A 19,940-nucleotide genomic window follows, 5' to 3' on the forward strand; every position below is an offset into this window, starting at 1 on the left:
AAACTTGTTGGCGACTCTTTTGCTCTATCTTCTTCCCTTTTGGACGCCACCGTACTTTAGTGTATGATCACAGTGGGGTTCAAGCTAGTGGGATTTAAAGGCTTGAAATTATTCCCTACAGCGCGCAATTGTGGGTCAATCACGAGCTTTTCACGTGATTTTTAATGAGAATTGGACGGCCACGATTTTGGATGCTAGATGACGACGATGCTGATGAACGGTGATGATGGTTGTTTGGGGATGATGGCTGATGGTGCTTGAATTGGAGCAGGGGAATTCGAAAGTGAAATGAGTTTTTGGGGGTCTGATTTCTCGTGGGTTTGGACGGGAATTGTGGGTTTTGGGGTTCGTTTTTCTTTTTCATTTTCATTTTCCTTTTATTTTATTTTATGGTTGTTTTGTTTATTTTTGGTTTTTAGTTTAGTATTTTAATTATTTATGTTTAGTTTTATTTCTTTTTCTTTTATATTATTTTTAGCTTGTATTATAAATACCCTCTTTGGGTCATTTTCTAATAACTTATCAATCAACATTTTATTTTAGAGAGATTAGATTAGTTTAGTCTTTATTTTCTCTCTCTTAGGGTTAGGAGTAGTGTAGAGAGAGAAAGCTTGGATTTCCATGGAGTTTTTGAGAGGTTGAAGAAGCAACTTTGTGGAACTTCTTCTCATCTATTCAATGAGCATTTTCTAACTTTCTCTCATCTTTATTTCTTTGCTTAATTCTTAGTTTTATGCTTTTTGTTTATTGATTTGAGTAGATTAATTAGTTTATTTGTTTAATCTTGTTTTTATTCTTATTTTACCTTGTTTTCCATGTCTTTCTTCATTATGTTAGCTTAGATTTTGTTATAGGAAAATGGATGAAGGTTATGTTAATAAATTGAATGATTGATTGTGATTAGCATGGAGTTGTTTCTTGATTATTGTGTATGGATGATGCTTTTATGTATTAGAATCTTTCTAGCTAATTGATTCTATGTTCTTAATTGTGCCTTCAATCGATTGTGCGAGAGTGAGTTGGTTGAGAGCCCTAATTTCTTCCATACCTTTGCTAGGCTAGTTGCACGAGAGTGAATTAGTTTAGTAGGATAATTAACATGCTTAATTGTGCGAGAGTGAGTTAAATGTGTTGATTTTTCCTAATCAAGGTCATTTTCATCTAACTGTATGATGTTATTGAATGTATTGATGTAATTGGATTCCACTTTCCCTAGTTTTAGTTATTTGTTCTTAGTTGTGTTTAGTTGAATCTCTCTCTATCTCACAAACTTTCCTAGTAGTCTAGTTAGCACAAATTGATACACTTAGTCCTTTTGGGTTCGACCCTTTACTTGCCACTAACTAGTTTAGTGTAAGTTTAGGTATTATAAATGATTGATTTGGTTAGGGTGGTAGCCCAACAACCTACTTTTACCCGCGATCAAAATTTGGCGCCGTTGCCGGGGACTAAGGCGTTCATTAGTTTGTGTTGATTAGATTAGCTAAGTTCTTGTATATTATTTGATTTTGTTTGCTTTTCTTTGTTCTTTGTATAAAAATGGCATGCTTATCTTTTCCTCAATTTGATGGTGAACCCTTCTATGCTTACTTTGAAAGACTAGATGGTTTTCTTAGTTACCATGGGTGTTCTCTTAATGATGCTTGTGGTATAGCTTATTGGGGCATGAATGAGTATACTAGGGGAATGGTTGAGGACATGAATAATGGTAGATTTTTCCATTTGTCTATGCATGATGCGTGGGATTTCTTCACATGGCTTGCTAAGGATTCTTTAGACAGAGAATCTCATGTTTCTTATTTTGATTCTCAATGCCAAGATTCTTTTAATTTTTGCATGAATTCTCTTGATTCTTCTTATGTGCCTTGTGATGATCCAAGTATGCAAATTGACACCTTTCCCCCTTATGCTCATTTTGATGAGGTTTGTGCTAATTTTGATGATGTGCAATTTGACTTTGATCATGAACCTCAACCCAATAACATTGATGCCCAAATTCTTTCTCAAATGCAATATCTCACCCAACAACTCCAAGAGCTTCAAGAGGAACAAAAATTGAGAGAAGTGAGGCTTGCCCAAGTGATGAGTGCTTTGGTTGATGTAAATGGATGTGAGGCACCTCATTTAGAGTGTGAGAGTGTTTTTGAGAATGATGTGGGCCAAGGGTGTGAAGGTGAGGGGAGATTTTCTTTTAATGAGAGGATTTTTGAGGATTTTGATCCTTTTCATTCTCCATTAGAGCTTGAATGTCATCCTTCCCCATATTTACCCCCTTTGAGAGCTTCCCTTGGTGAGGATGTGAGTGAGCCATCTTCATGTTTGAATGAAGGAGTTCATGAGGATGATGATGGTGAGTTTGAGAAATCAAGAGAGATTGAGAGTCCCTTCAGTGATGGTGGAAGAGTTGTGAATGAAGATAATGTCGATTTTGAGGTTTCCAACCCCCTTCCCCATCTTGATGAGTTTACCTTGCATGTTGGTGACCCTTCTATCCATGAGTCTTTGGACTCATTTGAGGTTATGGCTAGTATGTTCATTGAAGGTGTAACAAGACATTATAGCCTTTTGAGAGAGTTCATTGGCAATGCTTCATAGGAAAGGGATGAGTTTGAGAGAAGCCTTTATCCTTTCATGCATGGTTTAGAGACTCTAGGCTTTGAGGTTCTTGAGGGAGTTGTTGTTCATCGTTGTGATAGAGAGGAGGATGAGGTTGTTTCTATTGGAGAGTTTTTGTTTGAGGGAGATGTGAGTCATGAGTAGTCTTTTGAGGATTCTATGGTTGATTTTCATGCCCTCATTGGTGATGTGAGGCTTTGTGAGACCATTGTTTCTCCTCCCCTTCCTCATGTCCCTTTCTCAAGGAAATTTGACCACATCTCCTACTATCCCATGTTCCTCCCTTCTTTTGTCAAAGAGCCTATTGAGGACCCTCTCTTGTTTGATGAGACTTTTCCTTTTCATCCTCCTATTATTGAGGAAATAGGTGATTGTGCCACCCAAAAAGATTTTGAGGAGGTTTTTCCATTTTATTCTTTTCCTTATTTTTCTTCTTCTTCTTTCTCTTCTTATTTTCTTGATTTTTCTTTTGATTTTTCTTCTTTCTTTTGGCATTTTCCTCCTCATTTACGTGCAATAATCTTGTTGCACGTCCTCCTCCCGTCATTTTCCTACTTGTTATCATATGAAATGTGTACTAGTGCATTTGATAAGCTCTTGCGTTCGTTGCAATATTATTTACTAGAGCGGTCTCGCTTGGACGTTAAACAAGCCTTTCTCGGGAAGTAACCCGAGGTTTTTATCGCTTTCATAGATTTTCTCTCATGGAAATGTTTGTGTGCCCCTTGCTAGGTACACGACTTGATATACACTTATGCATTGGTTTGGATCAAGAATTAAGGAATTTTAATGCCTATTTTTGCTAGCATATGGAAATCGAGATTCAATTCAAGAGGAAATCGGCTTTGAAAGGTTAAATGGGTTCATTTGCGGGTGTTTACACCCACCTATATCCGGTAATATCTTTCTTAGCTCTTTCTCTAATGGTTGGTGACTCGTTGGACGTGTGTTGGTTTGTTGGATTGATTTCTTTCTTTTCCCATCCCATGGATTATTTGGTTTATGTTTGAGTATATTGTCTCATTCAAGCTTGGGGGAGGGTACTCTATCATGCTTTGGTGGGATGTTGATTCATTTATGCCATGCACTTGAGTATATGCATTTCCATGTCTTTTCTTATATTTTGAAAAATCTAAAGAGATTTTTGTTTACTTTCAAGGTAATTTTGGCAAAATGTGTTTTGTTTGTTCTTATTTTGGACATTCTATTTTGGGAATTGCATTCTTGGATGTTTTTCTTCCTAAGTGGTAAATGTGTGCACGGTTTGAGAATGTCATTGGTTGACTCTAGGATACTATATGCTAAGGTAGTCGGTTAAGAACTTTTAGGGGTCCATGAAGCCTTAGTTCACGGGAATGTGGTAAGATGGAGTTGCTCTCTATAGTGGATTTGAAACCCTTGGTTAGTATTTGTTTGGTTATAATCCCTTGTGAGCTTCATTTGTTCTAGCCTTCATCACCTTGTTGAGCGGCTATTTAGGATCCTTAACTATGCATGTCTTAATCCTTGTTTTGACCTCTAGCTCCAAAGATCGTGACCGAGCCACTCTAGGGGAGGAAAAGGGCACCTTTTCTCATTTTTCTTTATCTTCTTTTTGTTTTGTTACAAATTTGATTTTCTATTTTGCATTAACCTACTTGCTAACCAATTTGAGCCTAATTTTCCCTTTCTTGTCTTAACCACATTACAAACCCAATGGCCTATGTTTACCAACCCTTTTAGTTAGTAAAGCATTGGCATGTGAGGTTTGAGTTTTGAGAGTGTTGATCATGAGCAAGAAAACTTTGTGAATTGGTTTAATTAAGGTATAAAAAATTGAGCTTGAAAAGAAAATGCAAAAAAGTTTGGGAAGAAAGATGCAATTCAAGAAAATCAAATGAAGTTTCAAGAAAAAACCGTCCATAGCAAAAAAAAAAACAAAAAAAAACACAAAAATATTTTAGTTTTGTTTCGTTTTCTTCCCTAGTTTAAGCATTGAGGACAATGCTTCGTTCAAGCTTTGGGGGGGGGGGGAGCGTTACTTCGTTTTTGGTATATATTGTGTTAGTGTTGAATAAGCTTGGGGGAGATGGCATTATTGGTATATTTGTTTGATATTTTGTGACTTCTTGAGTTTGTTTTTGAGAGTAGGCCACTCTTTTGCTTCACTTAGGAAATATCACCAAAATTTTCAAATTTTTACCCCGCCTTAACCCTTAGCCTTACGTTATAACCCAATAAAAGATCCTTAGACTTTAGTGGGGTTGGGTCAAAGAACAGTGGAGGGAGATAGACTTCAAACCTATGGAGAGAGTATGCATAGTTGAGATGTCGGGATTACCTTCTCAAAGTTTTTCATTTCTTTATCTTTTTCTGGTTCCATCGTGGAATCATGAGAAGCTAGCTTAAGGGTTGATTTGAAGCTAGTGGAGAGAACGTGGCCCGATTGGTTGGGGCTAGGGTGGATTGTGTCCCCATTAGTTCTCAATGCTTAGTGTAGGGAATAATTTCAAGCCTTTAAAATTCCACTAGCTTGAACCCCACTATGATCATACACTAAAGTACGGTGGCGTCCAAAAGGGAGGAAGATAGAGCAAAAGAGTCGCCAACAAGTTTTTTTTAGGAACTTGTAAACCATTAACGAGGTGAAGGTTACACCCCTTAACGATCCAAGAGATCGTCAACTCCATAAAGTCTAGAACCAAATAAGGGTTCGGGGATGAAGGTACAAATCCAACCTAAAAGAGATTGAACCTGCCCTAATAATAGGCCTCTACTTTATTCTGATCGTATTCATGTGCGCTTTTTAATTAACATACAATCAATAGGTTTAACCCTAAACCTGTTTATCTATATTGGTTGAATATTAATGCACAAATAAAACTATTATTGGCGATCACTTGAAATTATAATTATATTAACCCTAACAAGATTATTAATTATCTTATTGAGCGTGATTACAAGTACCAATTCCCTTTAACATGCATAAAGGCGTGATCAAGCAATAAAGAATAAATATCAAGCAACATAACAAATTAATTATAATCATTAGGATAAACATGAATAATAATAATCATAATAATAATAATAATAATAAAACCATCATCATAAAATTAAATTATAATATTCATAATCATGTTCATGTTAATATTAAAGCAAGATCCTAGGCATGATACTAAGCAATAAAAATCAAATCTTTAACCCTAACATGATACTAACATGAATAAATATTAGGAAGAACATAGGAAGCATCGCAGGAATCATGTTAAATATTAAAATTACCCTAGACATGATACTAGGAATATCATAATAACAATGTAAACATGATGTCTACATCTTAATATCAATTAAAACCAATAAAGCACTTACTTTGATGCCTCGTACCTCTTTCTAATAACAAAATACACACGTTAGTAACATCAAGGAAAATAATAAACAAACAATTAAATTAAATAATTGAAATAGAGATTTGGGACCAAACCATCAGAAATTAAACCTTTCACGTCTAGGGTGAAGGCAACTTCGAATATGGCTAGGTCACTAGTAGAAAAACCCAAAAGGCCACCAGTTCAAAACCCCCCTATGCCACCAGTTTTGAACCGTTGGGCATTTGGGGGGTGGCAATACTCCTCTAAAAAGCCACCGGTTCTAAACCGGTGGCAAAAACAAGTATTGCCACCGGTTAACCGGTGGCAATAACCATTCCGGGGTTTTTTTAAAGGGGTTATTGGCACCGGTTCCTGTTCAAAACCGGTGCCAATAATGGCTAAAAAAAATTATTTATTTATTTATTTTTTTTTTTTTTTGCATTTTTTTCACTTAAATTGATAAATAAACACTAACATATATATAAACTTACATATTTTCATTAAAAAAATGTTGTAATATTACAATTTTTGTCTAAAAAATTAAAATAAATTACAAGGTTACAAACATATGCAGCTACACAGTAGCAGAAGTGCAGAACAACAACACATAAGGAGCAGCACAGAAGCAGAACACCAGCACAGAAGCAGCCCCATATCTTAGTAAAACAAATTGAACTTCTTAGATGAAATTCTGGAACCTGCAAATCAAGAAAGCAATAGAAATTGAGATTAGTTAATGAAGCTTATATAATTTAAAAACGCGAATCTTAACAAATAGAATAAGACAATTTTTTAATACAAGAGGATCAAAGTTCCTTGCTAGGCCACCTGCAGCAGTAACCTCGGCAGGGCAGCAGCAGCCTTGCTAGGCCACCTGCAGCAGCAGCCTCGGCAGGGCAGCAGCAGCTGCAGCCTTGCCATGGCACCCTGCAGCAGCAGCCTCTGCAAGGCAGCAGGGCAGCAGTAGCTGCAGCCTTGCCAGGCCACCTACATCTAATGCCACTTATAGTTCTAATATTCAATGCATCATTCAGAAGAAAACAACCATAGAAAATGAAAAAATATAAGGATAAATGCAACAAAGGGAGAACTACAAGTCCATGTACCTCAGTCGGGTTAAAAAGACCACAAGCTTGATTAGTTATGTCTAGCAATGATGCTTCCTGCCATAGCAAAAGCAAGTTGTCACACAAATAGAGGCAAAAAAAAAAAAAAAAAAAAAAAAAAAAAAAAGAAAAAGAAAAAGAAAAAGAAAAAGAAAAAGTAAAGAAAAAAAGAAGAAGAAGAAGAGATATCTACTAGACATCTAATAAATTATGATTTCACATGAACACACACCTGCTTGCATTAAAACCAGAGAGAAGATATATCTTGTCTGGTGAAATTCAACTTATAGCGTCCGATTAAGGCATGAGTGATCTCATAAAAAATAAGCTCCTTTAACTTCTCAACAGCAGTCTCCTCATTTTTCCTGTAGTTCTACAACATGTAGAGAGCAAGAAAGTGGAGCAAGGTGAAAACGCACAACTTTAAGCACACAAACCAGAAGTGATCATATTACATGATTTTAAAATTTCCACAGGCCAAGTACCATCAATATGAGTGTTATGGGAACTTTATAAGAGCAACATAATAGAATTGAAAATATACATGGTGAAAAATTTACCAGCACAGGAAAAACATACATGCATTCCATATAGAACCTTGTGAGACAACCCAACCTCAAGAAACAAACAAACTTATGCAGATTAATTATAAAACAAATAAAATATGGATTCTATTTACAAGGATTGCATATTTAGTATATTCAAGATGGTTATCATGCTAAATCATTAGGTGACATGGACAAATATTTAAGTGACATGCTAAGACAAGGAAATCAAACCAATTTGAGGAACAACATACTGAGGAATTCCTTATATGAGATTACTAAAAAAAATCCATGTATGTTCAACACAAAATAACATCTTCCAAAGAAAGAATTTATACATAACAACCAATCAATTATGCTTCATGCTTTGGTAGGTATCAAAGAACCTCAGCAATAAGTCACTTGCACGACTTTCGGTGCTAACAGCAAAAGCCCGATGTTTTCCTGGCCCAAGGCTTCCTCTCTCACTGAACAGCCCCATTGAAAAAGCCACAGCACTAGCAGATGCCGGAGGAACCTGAACCATTTAGAAGAAAATAACATAACTAGTATTATAAGCCCTTATTAAGATATGGGAACGCATATCAGAAAGAAGATAGATAAGCACTGAAATGCAATAATCTGGATAATTCGTACAAACACCTAACAAATAAAGCAATCAATTTAATACCTCAAATACTTACACATGCATCCTCAAAAGTGGAAAATGGCAGAGCAAATTCTATAGCCCTTGGTACCATGTCGAGCCCTTAAGTCAATGAAATAATACTCAGCAGCTTATCAAGAACTAAAAATGTCAATTTTGGGGTAATAATGCAAAAGAGGTGGCATAGTCCCTCAAAAAATATTAGCAAACTAGCTCCAATTATAATCGTATAAAATTGCTCAACCTAATATGAGCTGGTGGTCACCCATCTTTGGGGTGAGCAACATTGATAACAGCCACGATGTTAGATAGCAAATTTCATTAATAAAGCTACAAAAAATTTTCCAGTAAATTAACACCATGTTCAATAAGTAAAGCTCAAATGATCATCCAATTATTAATTCTCTCCAAAGAGAAGGGCCAACTTCATGTCCAAGAACTCAACTGTGAATAAGATGCAATGACAATGAAAAGGCTTGAGGAAAGCAGGGAAATTTACTTTTAGGCTTAAAAAAAACTGATATTCAAGCTCAAATTGGATCCTTATTCTACAATACTTTCATCGTGCATCTTGAACACTTGCAATTAAAAATTGAATGATTATACTTCAAAAATAAAACCAAATTATGGGTTGTGAACACCTAGTGATTAGAATTATGGCTTAAATTCATGTCTTTAACATGCTAAAAACTAGCAGCCCCTAGTAAGATTACAGCAGCATATTGCATAACAAAATTGCTTACAACCAACCTTAAATCCATAATCAACCTTAACCCATTAACATACATACTCTAAAAATATAATAGGTCATGATAGGCACAAGATTAGGCATAAAAATTATGAAATAAATCAGTTAAAACCATTCAATTCACACAGTTCACTAATTAACCTGACAGCAGCACTTTTGCTTAGGTTTAGGCTCATAATCATATCGAAACTTACCCAAAACATGATATTTTAACTTAGAGATATATCTAACATGATGCTATACCATATTAGGCACAAAAACAAACTAAATCAAGACCAAATGAGGCTGTAAACCCACTGAACAACTACAGCAATTAGAGCAGCAAATTCGTGAACATTATAGTACAATTAATACTTGAAAACCACCACAAAATGCAACAATAATTAATGGTACTAAAGCTATATATATATATACTACTTCTAGGCATGATTATACAACATAACAACCAGAAAAAAAAAGTAAATAATTAAATAAAATCAGTGTAATTCGTAGAAAAAGGAGCTTACAGTGTTAATTAGATCAATGATAACAGAGAGCTCTTGATGAGCCAATCTCAAATTCTCAATCACCCCTTGCAATGTGGAGGGCGCTGATGATTCCTTCGTCTTCTTCTGCTTCTTCGCATCTCTTTCCAACGCCCAAGCGAAGTCCGAATCAAGTTCACCGTTTACTCTTCGTATTCGATGTCGCTGAAAATATTCCACAATTTCAAATCAAAATCAACAAAAATTACAGAAAAATTAGGTCAAATTAAGCTATTGTAAAGATGGAGGAGAGATAATGTACGATGAGAAGCGTTCGGCGCCGGATTCTTCGATGATTTCGAGGCGTTTGATAGGGAGTTTGTCAAGAGAGATTTCCATGTCGCCTCCGTCCGCCATTGTTGAGCTTTCGCCGGAGTTATATGTTTTTAGGGGAGATTTTCGATTTTGCAACTGAGCTTTAATGAGAGAACGAGAGAGAAGCAGATGAGATATAGATGAGAGAAGGGCGGCGGCGATGATGGTTGTTGATAATGAGAGAGAAGCAGAGAGATCTAGCTAGTTGAGGAGAGAGAAGCAAAGGAGAAAGAAGAGAGAGAGAAAAGAGAGGAGGAGGGAGGCGATGCATAAGAGGCTAGGGTTTTGGCCTATTCATATGAGCGCGTTTTTTTTTTTTTTTTTTTTTTTTAACAAAGCCACCGGTTCAAAACCGGTGGTATTAATATTTTCCCACCAGTTCGAACCGAACCGGTGGCAATACTCTACCCTCAAAACCGCGCCCATTTTTCCCCTTTTCTTCCCCACCGGTTTTCTAAAACCGGTGGCCATGGCTCGGTGCCAATTACCATTTTTCTACTAGTGGGTGTTTCTAGATCTTGTGAATGCGGAATTTTGTATGTGAAAACAAAGTTTAAAGAAAGAATTGAATGATTAAGAGAATGCTAAAGAATTAATGATTGTAGATAAAAACTTGTGAATGAGGAGAATTGGTGAATGATTAGTGAGAATAGGTGATGAAATAAATCAATTGGTGAATGAAAACGGAGTTTTTAATACCATATTTATAGAGAAAATTAGCCAAAAAGATAAATTAAACAAAATAGAGTCTGACGCTCAGAAAACAGAGCTGGCGCCAACCCTGACTAGCTGGCGCCAGGCACCAACGCTAGCGCCAGGCGCCAATGGCTAGCGCTAGGCGCCAATGGCTAGCGCTAGGCGCCAAGGCTTGGGGTTAGGCGCCAAGCCTGATTTTAACGTGTTTTCAAAAATCCGATAAGTTTACCGTACTGGAGGATAAAATCATATAATTTCTTAAAAAATGCTATTTAATTTTGATTAAAACTCTTAAAAGTAAAAAAAAAGTCGATTTATCAATGCTAATCGAATTAGGAATGAAAAGAACCTTCTAGAGGAATCTAGAAGACTAAAACCATTCCTAATTGCATTAGGAATGATATATCATATTAGGCCCTCCCCTAGATCATTGGGCCGTACATAAAGCTCAAACCGGGGCCAGTTTGGTAAATTGGCCATAACTTCCTCAATATTCATCGGAATTGGGCTTATAATATATCGCTGGAAAGGTCTTTGCAAGCCCCATCCAACTACACTACTATTGGACCCATATCATGGACCAACCTAACTGGATTGGCTGTTTTTCTTAAAATAAGTTTTCAAAAACAGAGAGAAGAGAAAAGAAATAAAAACTTTCCGCAACACTAAACTTTCCACACTTTCGCTTCATTCGATTATGATTCGACGGAAAGGTACTCATCACTGGGTTTGGTTTTGGGGAGACACAAATGGGTGTCTACAGAAGCCCCCACTTTGACTGAGTTTGGAGAAACGCGAGTTTCGAAAACGAAAGTCAAAGTATCGATAGGGACGGAGAATGATTCAGAACGTTCTGCGATCCTAAATCAATCTTGCAATGTCGATACCTGAAAAACTAGCATTAGTTAAACAGATAAAAGAGTTAAGAAACGTGTATCTTGCACCGTCGAGCACACGTCTCTGAAAGTAACCGATTTTTTTATGACCTCCTGCAAGCTAGGGAATGCCATCCCGCTTGAAAACCGCTACGCCCGTAACTGCTTTCAAATTAGAAGTTAAACAGATAAAAGAGTTAAGAAACTGTAGGAAATAAATTTCAAGCGTTAACCCCTAGCTTGAACCCCACTGTGATCATACACTAAAGTATGGTGGCGTCCAAAAGGGAAGAAGATAAAGCAAAAGAGTCGCCAACAAGTTTTAGGAACTTGTAAACCGTTCACAGAGTGAAGGTTACACCCCTTAACGATCCAAGAGATCGTCAACTCCATGAGGTTTAGAACCAAATAAGGGTTCGGGGATGAAAGTACAAATCCAACCTAAAAGAGATTGAACCTGCCCTAATAATAGGCCTCTACTTTATTCTGATCGTATTCATGTGCGCTTTCTGACTAACATGCAATCATTAGGATTAACCCTAAACTGTTTATCTATGTTGGTTGAATATTAATGCACAAGCAAACTATTTTTAGCGATCACTTGAATTATAATCACGTCAACCCTAAACAAGATTATTAATTATCTTATTAAGCATGATTACAAGTACCAATTCCCTTTAAACATGCATAAAAGGTGATCAAGCAATAACAACAAATAATATATCAAGCAACATAATAAATTATCAATATCATGAATAATAAAATTATAATCATAATAATAATAATCAACATAAAATAATAATATTCATAATCATCATAAATTATAACAATTATAATCATAATCAGATTCATGTTAATATTAAAGCATAATAAAAATATCAAGATCCTAGGCATGATACTAACAAGATTAATAACAGACCCTAGCATGTCACTAAGCAATAAAAAATATTAGGAAGAACATAGGAAGCATCGTAATAATCATATTCAATATTAAAAATACCCTAGACATGATACTAGGAATATCATAATAATAATGTAAACATGATCTCTACATCATAAAATCAATTAAAATCATTAAAGAACTTACTTTGATGCTTCGTACCTCTTTCTAATAACAAAATACACAAGTTAGTAACTTCAAGGAAATAATAATCAAAAAAATTAAATTAAATAATTGAGAGAGAGATTTGGGACCAAACCCTCATAAATTAAACCTTTCACGTCTAGGGCGAAGGCAACTTCGAATATGGCTAGGTGTTTCTAGATCTTGTGAATGCGGAATTTTGTATGTAAAAAAACAAAGTAAGAAAGAATTGAATGTTTAAGAGAGATGAATGAAATCAATTGGTGAATGAATGTAGATGATGATAATTGGTGAGAATAGGTGAGAATTGGTGAATGAAAACGGAGTTTTTAATACGATATTTATAGAGAAAATCAGCCAAAAAGATAATTTAACAAAACAGAGTCCGACGCTCAGAAAACAGGGTTGGCGCCAACCCTGGCTAGCTGGCACCAAGCACCAACACTAGCGCCAGGCGCCAGTGGCTAGCGCCAGGCGCCAGGCCTGGGGTTAGACGCCAAGCTCAAATTTAACGCGTTTTCGAAAATCCGATAAGTTTACCGTACTGGAGGATAAAATAATATAATTTCCTCGAAAATGCTATTTGATTTTGATTAAAACTCTGAAAAGTCAACAAAAGTCAATTTATCAATGCTAATTGAATTAGGAATGAAAAGAACCTTCTAGAAGATTCTAGAAGGCTAAAACCATTCCTAATTGAATTAGGAATGATAAATCATATTAGGCCCTCCCCTAGATCATTGGGCCGTACATAAAGCTCAAACCGGGCCCAGTTTGGTAAATTGGCCATAATTTCCTCAATATTCATCGGAATTGGGCTTATAATATTTTGTTGGAAAGGTCTTTGTAAGCCCCATCCAACTACACTACTATTGGACCCATATCATGGACCACCCAAACTGGATTGGCTGTTTTCTTAAAATAAGTTTTCAAAAACAGAGAGAAGAGAAAAGAAATAAAAACTATCCGCAACACTAGACCTTTCCACACTTTCGTTTCATTCGATTATGATTCGACGTGAAAGGTACTCATCACTGGGTTTGGTTTTGGGGAGACACAAATGGGTGTCTACAGAAGCCCCCACTTTGACTGAGTTTGGAGAAACGCAAGTTTCGAAAACAAAATTCAAAGTATCGATAGGGACGGAGAATGATTTAGAACGTTCTGTGATCCTAAATCAATCTTGCAACGCCGATACTTGCAAACTAGCGTTAGTTAAACAGATAAAAGAGTTAAGAAACGCGTATCTTGCACCGTCGAGCACACGTCTCTATAAGTAACCGATTGTTGCCGCTTCACTGTTGTTTTGATGACCTTCTACAAGCTAGAGAATGTCATCCCGCTTGAAAACCGCTACGCCTGTAACTGCTTCAAATTTGGAAGATTGCTTCACCTGAAACGATCCTCCTCCGCAATGATAATATTCCACATCCTAGGGTATACCATCGAAGATTATTTCTCTTGAAACAATCTCCATCCGCATTGATAATACTCCACATCCTAGGGAATACCATCGAAGACAACTTCGCCCGAAATTACCTTCAGTTGTTTGTGACAACTCTCCATAATCTAGGGAATGCCACCTTGCTGCTTTGACGTTCTGAACAAAGAGCTTCTTTTTCCTGCTGTGATAGTCTTCGAAAAGATCACTGCTTTTTAATATTTGCTATGCCAGTACGTCGGCGCTTTGCTGCTTGTAAACCAGTATGTCGGTGCTTTTGCTGTGATGACAATCCTCTTTTCTTTGGGAATAGTTGCCAACACAACTCTTGTATGATGTATGACAATCCGATTTAGGGAAAGTTGTCAATGCTTCGTAACAATCTATTCTTGGAAATGTTGCCACGATGAAGCGACAATCTGTATCTTGGAAAATTTGTCAAAATCCAATCTTTGGAAAAGTTGTCAATGCTTCGTAACAATCTTTCATAAGAACTTTGCTACGATCGACAATCCATATCTTGGAATATAACTCTTGAAAGTAATCCATCTTGGAAATTTGCCAATGCTATGCGACAATCCTTTTGGGAAAATATTGCCACCATTGACAATCCGCGTTTTGGAACATTTGCAAAAAAAAGAGTCGACCGACAATCCACTTCGGGAAAATTTGCCATTTGCTGAAGACAATCCACATTGAGGAACTTTTGTCGAAATTTATGATGAATAGAGACCTACAACAATCTTTTGGGAAATTTTGCCGTAGGGAACTTGGTGCATGACAATCTAATCTCGGAAAACTTGCCAACGAGCCGACGAATTTATGACAATCCGAACTTGGAAAAACTTGCCAACAAAGAAGGAGCACGACAATCCACGCTTGGAAACTTTGCCAGAGATGACAATCCAATCTTGGAAAAATTGTCGTTGAAGAAGATGCACGACAATCCATTTTTGGAAATATTGTCAGTTGGGGATGACAATCCAATATTTGGAAAACTTTTTCGTTTAATAAGAATGCGCGACAATCCATATTTGGAAATATTGTCGTTTAAGTGCTTGCTTTTGGACCGATTGTAATGAGCCAGTGCTTTAGGCGCTTAAGCTAAGTGAGACGATTTTTTTTTTTTTGTCAGGTCAATCACTTACTACGATTGTAATCGAGCCGACTACTAATCATGTCAAATTGCTTATAGGGGCTAACTGGCGTACCAAGGAACCCGAAATTGTTGTATGAGGTCGAAATCACCTTTCTGAGAGGCTTCCAGCTCTGTCGCTGCTGAGATATCTCTAGCGCCAGGCGCTGGAGTAGGGTCTTCCCTGTTCTGCTGTACCTGTATTTATTTTGACTATAGAACTTTGCCAATCTCTTTAATCATCTTAGGGTTGACCTAAGGTTTAGCATTGCTTGACTCATCAACTTGACACGACTCAAGGTATAAACTTGACTCGCTATGATTGACTGACTCGAGGTTGACTCGACTCGAAGTGAAATGACACACGTGTTAGAATCAAATCAAAGTGATATGACACGACATGACTCAATGTGTACATGACTCGTGTGTGGATTGTAATGTGATCGTGCGACTCGAAAATGCAAAAAACAAAAATTTTCCGTCATTTTTGTGGAGGGTACCGACTTTCTCACGAAAAAGAAAGACGTGAAAAAGAAGAAACGAAGTTTGAAGGTGCATGTTGAATGAGCTTAGTCAAATGTCATTTGATACTATCTCTCAAGGTGCGAGGATTAATCCATCCTTGGCTATCTCAACTTTTGACTCAATGATGAAAGCATTTGGGTAACTTAGTCACGGAGGCTAAGTACTTCATGCTTCGTGATGCAATGATGAGTGATGTTGATATGACAAGGCATGCTTTAGCGTTGTATTAAGATTTCATGACAAAAGGGTTCCTAAGGGAAGTATATTTGGTCATATATTTGTGCGGTGTGTGAAAGTGACACTAAAGTTAGGCCGCAAAGGCTAAGTGTGTGGAAAAAATATTATTTGTTAAAAGAATCAAATGGTGGTGACTCTTAGGCTAGGTAAGCTAATGATGTAGGGATCAAGCCCCCAAGTCTAGCTTTAAGTGAAAAGGGATGAGAATGGGAGATCCTTTGATATGATCATGGTGTAAGTGTGTGAATGTGAATGTGAATGCATGTTTATTACGGCCGCACCTCGATGTGAGGTTGCCTACGTATCCGTTAGGAATCAGGCCGAACGTAGCTCTAGCCAAACCTCGCACAAGTGTGTATATACCTCAAAAAGGTCTTTTTAAGGGTTGTAACGTGGTTAGGCTAAAGGTTTAAAGAAGAAGGGGATAAAAGGCTCAAGACCCTGGATAAGCCCCCAAGGTGTGCAACCTTGCTTTTGAATCTTTATATTTATGCTTGAGTTTCTACTCTTGTTTAGCTCTCTTTGTTTTAGTATTTATTTCATTTTTATAAGTGTGGGCAATCCCGATCATGCGGTCTATCACTCACTTGGCATTCATGTTTCTCAGGCACGGTACCGAGCACTCGATAAGAGACGCAATCTGAGACGTGTTCTTATCGAAGATATCTTCATATCAAAGACATTGGAACACTTACCCTTTTGTACACTTTTATTTATTTTTTTGCTATTTTTGCTATTTTGATTTTTTGAAGTACTCAAGCTCTTTTTGAAATTGCATAAGTTACACACCATCCCATCCCAAGGTTAGGTAGATGTAGGTTGAAAAAAGAAAGGTCTATCGTTAGACGAAGCTCAAAGTGGTTTATGAAGAAAGGATTGCATATTTGAAAGGTGAAAGGAGATATGATGTGGCTACAAGGGTGCCTCAAATCATTGGTATACCTTGTGCTTGATTCGACATGGATTTTTATTTATTTATTTATTTATTTTATTTTTATTTTTATTTATTTGTTTTTTTTACGATGCAATGTAATGTGATGATCATATATAAGGAAATAAATGCTCATTTTTATTAAAAGAAAATATATAATGATCCTACAAAATAAATCTAAGGGAAAAGAAAGGTGCCTATGCTAGACTTATTGGAGAAAGGAAAAAATGAAAAAGAAATAGAAAAAGAGGTCACAAAATCTTGTCGTTGAAGCTCGCCTCTTGTCTGGTGTTGTTCGCGTCATCATCACCCAGTCTTCTCGCTAGCTAGAGGCAATGGAATCTTTTTTGCTTCTATGAGATCTTGAATGAGATTTTGAAACCTATAACATTCATCAGTAGTATGACCGTTTCCTCGATGGTACTTGCAGTAGGAGTTTGGATTCCATCTCGAAGATCGGTTTTCTGGTGTTGGATCCTCGGTAGGGCCAATAGGTTTAATTAATCCTCGATCATAGAGACGATCAAAAGCAGCATCGTAGGTCATTCCAATGGGTGTGATTTCTCGCCTGGGTTTCCTTTTAGATCCTTGATTTTCCATGGCTAAGACATCATTATGGTCAAAGGTACTAACATTATTGCTAGAGTGGGCGTTTTCGGAAGAAGAAGGATTGTCATCCCTCTTTCCTTTCCAGCCACCGTGGTTACTATTGTTAGTAGCTTTTTGCTTTGCGAGGTCGTCTTCGATTTCAATACCTATGTCATAGACGGCCTTGAAAGTATTCAAGTTGTGTTGATATTTTAAATGCTTTGAATACTTTTCTTGAAGATTCTTGATAAACATCCTCACAGACTCCTTTTCGGTGGAGACCTCAATCATCTTGGCAGAAGTTTCTCTCCACTTATTAAAGAAAGAAGTAAAGCCTTCATTCTCTTTTTGTCTTAGCATATCAAGTTGTTTATGATCGGTTTCACCTTGAATATTGCACTTGTATCTATCAATGAAAGCGTTTACTATCGATTCCAAGGTAGAGGTTTTCTCCTTGTCAAGAGATAGTGAGAACAGAGACGGAAAAACCTTCTTATCGATACCCTTAATACTCATTATGGTTTCAAAAGCTCTTAGATGAAAGTAAGGATTATCCGTTGCCTTGAATTTTGGGATTTCGTTGGCATTGAACTTCTGCGGAAGAAGATCTTTGTCCACCGAGACCCCTTGTGATGTAAGCGCTTGAAACTTGTAATCGCTAGACAACTTGCTTAGGCTCTCTTGCATGAGGTCCATCTGTTGTTGCTTCACGGGGTCATCGACCTTAAGTGTGAGGAGCTTCAGTGTTTCAGTCATGGTAACCAATTGGTTCCTAAGCTCATTGACTTCTTCTTGAGTTGCCATTATCTTTTTAGCCTTCCTCTTTTGACGAATCGGTTTATCAAAAAGCTAGACCTGAATAAAGAGGTTGTCCTTGATTAATCGCCCTTCTCTCCTCGACCAAGTACTGTGGAAAAGGAAATTGGGGATATTTATTGTTAATTATTTGACTCAAACTTTATTCAACATGCAATGGATGGAGGAAGTGAAGAAAAATTGGAATAGAATGTGAAAGAAGATTTAGATGGAAGGATAGGAAGAATTAGGAATAGAATGTACCGCCCAACTCAAATGACGGAAAAGACCGACTCATGGATGAACCTAAGACATGGCCATGGTGATGTATACTCAAACTGTGTGTTAAGACTAGTGAGTGTAGGTGACATGTTAAGACTCGTGTCATGACCATGTGGCTAGACTATGTGACTAGACTCAAGCAAAGACTAAGTTAAGACTTCACGTATATGCATTAAACTGGACAGACTGTGGTATTTTAGTCATAACTTTTGATCTGCGACTCTGATTGGGATGAAACCAACGCCAAATTAAAGAAAAACCTAGGGGCTACAAATCCATAGGTTGTACGACTCGTAGTTCTATCTAGAACTCCAGCTATGACCAAAACATGTTGACGTTTGTGCAGTATACGGGAATAAAAATCCTGGTTGACTTAAAGGAACTATGACTCGATTTTATATTTATTTATTAGCTCAAATTAATCAATTAATTAATTAATTAAACAAACTCCTTTAGTCATTAATTAGTTTATTAAGATTTACTTACAAACACAAGTCAAACCAAACGATTAATTTAGTCACATAATAAGTATGCACAAGTAGGAGATGCACAAGTAGTCAAGTAGTCACAACATGATGCAATGAGTTTGCAACCTAACCATGACTCTATTTCTCTAAAGTTTGGGATATGGTTTAGTCAATAGAGGGTCCATGGTTAATTGTCCGGATGCACCGCGCGGAAGCCTAACCGTGAAGGGTTGGCGCGAGTGGATGGGACACCGCGAGTTTTAGAAAAAACTCGCTTCCATGGTTTGGTGAATTCAACAATCTCGGATGTACCCTTTGTTGCACGGAGCGTTCAATTGGGTAGATGGAGCATGAATTCCCAGAGGGTTATGTCCATATGTAGAACACATATGGGCTTCAAAAAAGTGAGAAAAAATTTAATCAGGAAGTAGGATCGAGCAAACAATACGAAAAACTGGTCGAAATTAGAACGCATATTTCTGGCTCGGTATTGGGGGAGGTTGGCGCCAGCAAACAGAGACTGGCGCCAGCTTTTAGCTGTAGCGCCTGGCGCCAATACTGGCGTCTGGCACTACGACTAAAATGCTGGCGCCAAGCTCTTGCCCCTGACGCTACTTCCCACATGCCTCAGCAGCTTTCACTAGTAGAAAAAGGCTCATTTTCGTCGCCATATTTGCGTCACTCATTCTAAAGAACGAAGCAAATGTGTATTTTTACCATCCTTTAAAGTTATTTGCGTCGCTTGTTATTAAAGAAGCGACGCAAAAGTCAAGTGTATGTTAGCTTTATATCATTTGCGTCGCTCTTATTTATTGAAGCGACGCATATAATAACCTTATTTGCGTCACTCATTTATTGACAAGCGACGCAAATAAGGGAGTGAATAAATTGCGTCACTCTTTTAATAAATGAGCGACGCAAATAACAAATTTTCAGCATTTCAGATTTTGTTATTTGCGTCGCATTTTTATTATAAAGTGACGCAAATAACTCTGTTGCATTTTAGGTTATTCATTCTGCGCTTTTTTGACCTTAGC

The 19,940-nt window shown here is 37.1% G+C and overlaps 1 long non-coding RNA gene across 2 annotated transcripts; it reads right to left on the reverse strand.

The window, feature by feature from the left end:
• Positions 1-6,441: 6,441 nt before the first annotated feature.
• LOC145559592 (uncharacterized) lies at positions 6,442-10,137 on the reverse strand. Of its 2 annotated transcripts, none has more exons than XR_014092782.1 (6): positions 9,795-10,137; positions 9,515-9,697; positions 8,001-8,131; positions 7,302-7,442; positions 7,070-7,126; positions 6,442-6,661 (listed from the first exon to the last, which is right to left on the reverse strand). It is a non-coding gene; the product is annotated as an uncharacterized LOC145559592 (long non-coding RNA). The 2 variants fall into 2 exon arrangements; XR_014092783.1 differs by having other exon boundaries at positions 7,953-8,131.
• Between the last annotated feature and the right edge of the window lie 9,803 nt (positions 10,138-19,940).

The sequence above is a fragment of the Chenopodium album genome, chromosome 9 (assembly GCF_948465745.1).
Source record: "Chenopodium album chromosome 9, dcCheAlbu1.1, whole genome shotgun sequence".
NCBI lineage: Eukaryota > Viridiplantae > Streptophyta > Magnoliopsida > Caryophyllales > Amaranthaceae > Chenopodium > Chenopodium album.